At 55.0% G+C, this 6,972-nt stretch overlaps 1 long non-coding RNA gene across 1 annotated transcript; it reads left to right on the forward strand.

Annotated features, from left to right (window-relative positions):
* The first annotated feature begins 1,433 nt into the window (after window positions 1-1,433).
* On the forward strand, window positions 1,434-6,175 carry LOC132690759 (uncharacterized). Its single transcript, XR_009615484.2, has 2 exons — window positions 1,434-2,736; window positions 5,384-6,175. It is a non-coding gene; the product is annotated as an uncharacterized LOC132690759 (long non-coding RNA).
* The last annotated feature ends 797 nt before the right edge of the window (window positions 6,176-6,972 follow it).

A 6,972-nucleotide genomic window follows, 5' to 3' on the forward strand; every position in this document is an offset into this window, starting at 1 on the left:
CTCTCATGAGGTCCTGGGCTTGACACCTGAAGTTCTGAGGATCCTGTTTACTGTGGTGGTCGTCCTAAGTGACAGCAGCATTGAAGATAAGTCCCGTCAATGTGGGTCCCTCACCCTGTTAGCTCAACAGCACGGCATGAGATGAGCCCCCATGAGGGTGGCCCAATCCCCAAGCGCAGATGAGGGAGAGGAGGCTGGCGGGCCTCTGCTCTGTACTTTTAACCTCACAGCCATAAAGCTTATAGGCCAACAGTCTGGCTGTTTGTCTGCCCCAAGGCCCTGGTTTAAACCCCAACCCCACCTTCTGGGACCTGGAGGAAGCCCCTCACCCTCTGCAAGCCTCCGTTTCTTCATCTACCCAATGTCCTGACTCACAGTTAAGGGATTTCCTAAAGGGAACCCTATTCTTCACCCATGCCATTATTTTATCAATGCTTTGAGCAGTTTTCTCTGAGGAACCTGGCTCCGGCGTAGGTCTGGGCACTGGTTCTGGTGGGTTGGTGGCTGGGGCTGGAGGGGTGTCCTCAGTATAGTCAGGGCCAGTGGACAGCTTGAATGGGGACAGACAGCCATCTGTGGAGACCGGAAGACTTGATTCTCTCAAGAATTAAGGGCTGTGTGAGTCGGTGGGGGTGGGGGTGCCTGAAGGAAATTCTCTGTGTGTCCGGGTGGGACTGTAAGGACAGATGTGATGCCCACAGGGCTGGGCGAGATCCTTGATCCTACAGCCAAAGCTATCCGCGTGCTGTGCGCGCTGACCTGCCCCAGGCCCTGGCCCCTCAGCTCAGCGACGGGCCCGCGGCTCCAGTGGCGACCGGCCCCGAGGGCCCACAGAGCCTGCGGGACTCAGTGAGGGTTGTGGGCCCAACTCCTCCCCCCCACAGGCCTCCTGACGCCTGACGGCACAACCGTTTGGGCTGAGGCTTGCCCTTTTTAGTTCTTTTCTTGATGATATGGGTACCCGGTGGAGAGGCAGCACCTTGTAATCCTCTCAGGGTGCAGAGAAACCTAGAGACACCCAACACAAGCCTCTCATTTTACAGAGCAGAAAACGGAGACCAGAGAGAGGAAAGGATTTGTTCACAGCCACACGATTAGCTGACAGCAGTGCAGGAACAAGAACGCAGGTTGTCCTCGCTCTGCTCTGGGGTTTCCCCTCCCCGCACTGCTGTACCCGTCCTCCTATGAACTCCCATCAGAGGCTTTCCCAGATGTCACCAGCTGCAAGCAGAGGGCAAGCTTGGGGTTGAGGAGCACTGGTATGTGGGTATGGAGTTGAGGGAGGGCCCCGCGGGGCCAAGGGAGGCTTCTAAAGACACTTGGCCTCTTTTGCCACTTTCCCAGGGCCGACTCGGCACCTTGTGTGTGAGGATTAGTCATGAGCAACTGCTTGACCCCAAAAGTCATAGTTCACTGGGTTGGTGTCACAATGAAACTTTTCTGACTCATGGCCTAGGACAACACAAAGCCCTAAGGGACCAGCTAGCAATCCTGCTGGCCCCACCGGATGCTCTGGGGGTCCCTCTTGCCTGGTGGCTGGGACTTTAAGGAAGGAGAGCAATAGGCAGGCCAAGAGGCAGGCAAGCAAGCGGGCTCCAGCCTTTCATGCGCCCCAGGCCTCTCTCTCCTTCCCCGCCTCTGTTTCCTTGTCCATAAGGTGGAAAGTCGGATCGGATGGTCTCTGAGTTTCTTCCCAGCCCGGTTCAGCCTTGGCTGTTCTTGGGGAGGACAGGGGGTTTGGCCAGGGGGTTTGCGCCCGGCCCCTGGCCCGAAGAACTTCTGGAGCTTGGGGCCCCTCCCACCCTGACTTCCCATGCCTTCTGAGGCTCCCTGGGGCCCAGCTGCCCGCCCCGCCAAGCTTTTGTGCACCATCATCAGCAGAGCAACCCAAATCCCCAAATCCCACTGACTCGGTCCCGAATGAGCAGAGCGAGGCCAGGGGAGGGCAAGGGACTTATCCATGGCCACAAAAGAGCCAGGGACCGGGACCTTCCCAGCGCACCAGCTGCCTCAGTGCCTGAAGGAACCCTCTCATAGGGGAGCTGGAAGTCACCAGCTGAGGACTCCTCAGCTCCCCCTTCCCTGTCACCTTCACCCCATGGGCACCGGCATCTGCCCTGACTCTCCAGCACCTGGCTTTCGTCCTCTTCCTTGGCGCTTGTGGGCTTTTCTCACTCACTCGTTCCCAGAGGCAGCCAGCAGAGAGGATGCTGGAGGCCGGCAGTCTGCGTGACCTGGGCTAAACTTTTATTCTTGTTGTGCTTTCGTCTCTTGGCAGGAAAATGGGGATGCTAGTAAGGCTTCTCGCAGGGTTGTTGGGAGGCTTCAATGCATTGATACGATAATGTGCTTGGACCAGGGCCTGGCACAAGAGTACTCAGTAAATGCTATCATTCATTCATGCACTCATTCATTCAGTGATCCTATCCTGTCTGTTTCTAAAAAGCTTTGCGATGACTCACAATGGCAAAGACAGATATTATAGGCCTTTGAAGTAGGGTTTTACTTTTATTTATTTTTAAAATTTTTTAACACTTATTCGTTTTTGAGAGACAGAGACAGAGTGGGCGTGGCGGAAGGGCAGAGAGAGAGGCAGACACAGAATCCGAAGCAGGCTCCAGGCTCTGAGCTGTCAGCACGGGGCCCGATGTGGAGCTTGAACCCACGAACCCGCGAGATCATGACCTGAACCGAAGTCGGATGCTTAACCGACTGAGCCACCCAGGTGCCCCTAAGGTAGGGTTTTAAAAATACGAGCCTAGACGTGAGGAGGAGAGAGTTGTCCCAGATCGTTGGGCTGACGGTGCTATTGCCTCTGAACACAACTTCCTGGTAGTCTTATCCAAAACATAATGCTGGTGGTTATCAAGCTCTCCTTTTCTGATAAAAGGGAGCATATCAGCTCTTCGCAAGAACAGATTTTTCCGATCCAAACTTTGTAAATACATTAAACGAGCTTTGGTCAGAGTTCTCCCCCTCCCTACCCCGTGTTCTTGAATTGATCTCTGAGGAACTCGGAGTCTCCTCATCAATTACATGCCCACCTCTAGGACCTGCGGAGCCTGCGACCTGGGGAGGCAGAGCCACCGTGCGGGAGCCAAGCTCTGTGCTGGCCCGGGAGAAGTGGGGGCCGGAGGTGGCCATTTCTGGCACCAGTGGGAACTCTGGGAAAAAGCCAGGTCGCTGAGACACGAGGGGCCTTCCCTCTGATGCAAGTGAGCCCCCTCCCAGGGGCCACTTCCCAGCAGCCAGAGCAGCAAGTGCCCCGGGAGGGGGCCTGGGAATGGTTACTGAGAAATCCCTGGGCTGCCCACACACTTCCCCTTCTGTCAAATGCCAGGAGGATTCCTCCCGCAGGCGAGGGGAAAGGTGAGCAAGGTTCACCCCATACTGAGTCACTGGAAAGATTAGGGGACCCAGTGGAGAAGGGTGTCATTCCATCTCCTCTAGAACTCCAGAGGGGGACCGTAATTCCAGGCTTGGCCTGAGACGATCTCCACAGACTTAGGGAGCACTGGAGAATGGAGCATTGAAGCCTCCCCCTCCCCTGTTTCCTGCAAGGGCACTGCGGCCTGGTTCCTGGGACAGTGGGAATCTCCTTCCAGTCCTTGTCCCATTATGCTCTGCCTCACCTGCCAAAGACTTGTGGAACCCACACTCTCACCCACCTCTTAGGCCTGGGATTCCACCTGAGGGACCCCCACAGCCTCCTTCCCAGTCCAGGCCCCTGGGGTGTTTTCCCAGCAGCCTGTCGGCTTCCATCCTTAGCTGTGGGCCTTGGCGCAGTGGGAGGAATCTCCCTGCTTGCATGCCTCACTGCAGAGAGTAGGCCAAGGAGCCCACTGCAAAGTGCACCCCTCCTGAGACCACCGTCCACTGGAACTCTGGGGTGCAGCTGCCCCCAGCCCCCCAGCCCTGTTCCCCAAGTCAGCTGGAGGAAGCAGAGAAGCTGGCCCAGGGCTGGCCTGGTAGTCCGCCCCCCCCCCCCCCACCTCCACCCCCCAACCCCTCATCGTTGTGGAGATGCCTTTGGCAGCAGAATTGGAACCAGCCGGGATGTGATGATTCGCCCATGAGGAGGTCTGCCCATACGCTAGTCATGAGAACAGTTTGTCCAGAGGGGTTTTTGAGGGCCCAGGCCAGACATGAGTGTGAGGGAAGTCCCAGCTGGTCCTTGAACCCATCTTTTAAGGCTGGTATCACCAGGCAAGGCCGTAATGGGGCAGGGGTGGGGACCAGGTTGGGACAGGGTTGGACTTGGTCTTGGGGCTAGTTACGGAGGGAGGTGGGTGGAGTCACCAATCCCTCCTCTCCAGCCCCAGGTGGTCCTTATCGCCGCTTACCTGGACTGTGGCAACAGTCTCTTCAGGACCTCCCTGCCCAAGCCTTGCGCCTCTAATCCTTCCTCCCGAAGGACCCTTAGACCTGCCCTGTGAGCTGATCAAGGGCCAAGTCTCTCTCTGGCTCATAAATCTTCAATGGCTCCCAATAGCTAGTGGGAAGCAGAAGACTCTCAAGGCCTTGCAGTTGACTTCAGCCATACTTCCAACCACCCTTCTCACCATGCCCTGAGAGAACCTTGTGCCTCAACCAAAGAGAGAACCATGCCTCTTCAGGCTCCAGGCATCACCTTCCCCTGGACAGTCTTCCTTTCCCTCTCTTCAAGGTACAGCCCAAGTCCTACTGCCTCCACAAGGCTTTGCGTGACTATCCCATTGTGGTAGAGAACATTCTTTGAACTCTTGGCCTTTGTTTGTTGGGGAAAGAGCTCATTTTTGGAGCCATAAAGGCCTGGGTTAGGGTGTCAGCTCAGTACTAATCCCATTAGCTAGCTGCAAGTCATTTAACTTTTCTGAGCTCCCATCCTTCTCTCAGTAAATGGTAATGCAGCCCTTCAGGACACCTGGGAGTACACAGGGCTGAGGACTCTCTGTCATTTGGGTCTTCTCAATGCCCATTCCTCTTTCTTTTGGTGCTATTATTTGGATTTTCTGTTGGACATGTGATCCAGGTAGGTCTGACCTTACTTTCTGGTTCCAGTGTGAACTCATGACCCAGGCCTGGCCACTGAGAATATTCCATTGGCCAGGCCGTAGAAACAGGTTCCCAGAAATGGGGCATGTGACTCAGCAGGCCAGTGGGAATCCTACTTGGGAGTTTAGCTGGAGTCACTAAGACTTTCTTTCCATCAGAGTTACTAGTTGGAGCGTTTAGCCACCGTGTGGGTTGAACTGTGTCCTCCAAAAAGGTATGTTCAAACCCTAACCCCCTTTGAATGTGATCTTATTTGGACATAGGGTCTTTGTAGATGCAAGCAAGTTAAGACAAAGCCACACTACATTAGGGTGGACCCTGATCCAATGACTGGTGTCTTTATCAAAAGAGAGAACGGACACACAAAGGGGAAGGGCCACGTGGAAACAGAAGTGGAGGTGAGAGTGATGCATCCACAAGCCAAGGAGCCAAGGATTTTGCCAGTCACTGCGGGGAGCCGGGCAAGAAGCACGGGACCCTTTCTCCCTCAGAGCCTCCAGAAGGAACCGACCTTCCGACACCATGATTTCTGGCCTCCACACCTGGGAGAGAATAACTTTCTGTGTGGTAAGCCACCCAAATTTGTGGTGATTTGTTATGGCAGCCCCAGGAAACTAATACAGCCCCCGAACAGAGAGACCGCCTGCGATGGAAGCCAACACTGGGGAAATGAGGGCCATGGACTTGGACTCTTGGCACTCTGACAACACTTGGATCCAGTGGTGGCTGAAGCAAGGGGTCTACATGCGCTGATATGTTCTCAATTTTACTTACGCCATTTTGGCTGAGTTTCTGTCCGGTTCAACAGAGAGAGGCCTGACTAATACAGAGATAATGAATGTAAAATGCGTAGCTTGGTGCCTGACCAATGGGAAGTGCCATGTGGTGATTATTGCTGTTGTTTCTATCCCCAACTGGACCAAACGGTCTTGACAGCAAGGACCACTGTCTTGTTTGTGTCGCAGGCTGGGTTCCCTGGAAGCAGACTCGAGATGGAGCTAGCCCTCAGGTGTTTCTTAGGAAGTGGCCTTGCGATCAAGCCCTGTGGACAAGGGGACAAGGAAGCAGGATGGGGCAGAGGGAAGCTGAATTGGGATGCCCAACGGCAGCCTCAGCCAGCATCATGACAGTTCTGGAACTAGATCTGCTCTCAGAGTCATCCACTTGGGTCTTTAAGCTCTCGATTCCATCTGTCACCAAATCGGCCCTGCCCTGGTAAAGAGCAAGACCATGGGAGAGGCGGGTCCCTGCAGCTGAGGCCAGCAGTGGAGGGGCAGATGGCTGACCAGCACTGCCCGCGGCCAGGGCAACAAGTCCTTCACCAAAGGGGACCTGGGTGGTCATCACAGAGCCCATCACACTCGGGGCATAACTCATAGCCCAGCACCCAATATCTATTCATTATTGAAAACATTCATTCACTCATTCACTGATTCATTCATTCATGCAAAACCCAAGGTTGATGTGGGGCAGTCAGGTGGCCTGGTGGTCTGAGTTGATGGAGTCCTTCAGGAGGAGGGTCCTGGCAGTGGGTAGGATGGGGTCAGAGCATGATGGAAGCACCGTGATAGCACTGGAGGGGCCATAGTCAGGTTGGGTGTGATCGGTGTGGCCTTGCCTAATGCCTGGCACTGGGCATATCCAAGTCACTGGGGAACAAACTAGTGGCTGATTAGGGTGCTGTGGGCAACCGTTTCAGTACCTTCTCCTAAGAAGTTTAGGCTCCTGAGGCCGCAAAGTTTCTTTTTTATGTTGATTTCTGGAGGAGGCTGGCTAACCCTTTAAAGTCTCCTTTCTTGAGTCTCTCCTGCCTCCCCAGTCAGCTCTTCCTACAGCTGTGGTGTTCCCCCCTGTGCCAGCCCCAAATAGGGGTTCCTGCACATTGCTGCCCAGACCCAGGGCCCAGGGATCTGTGCTGGCTCCTACCCTGGCTGGGCC

This window comes from Panthera onca, chromosome A3, assembly GCF_046562875.1.
Source record: "Panthera onca isolate mPanOnc1 chromosome A3, mPanOnc1 haplotype 2, whole genome shotgun sequence".
NCBI classification, from domain to species: Eukaryota; Metazoa; Chordata; class Mammalia; order Carnivora; family Felidae; genus Panthera; species Panthera onca.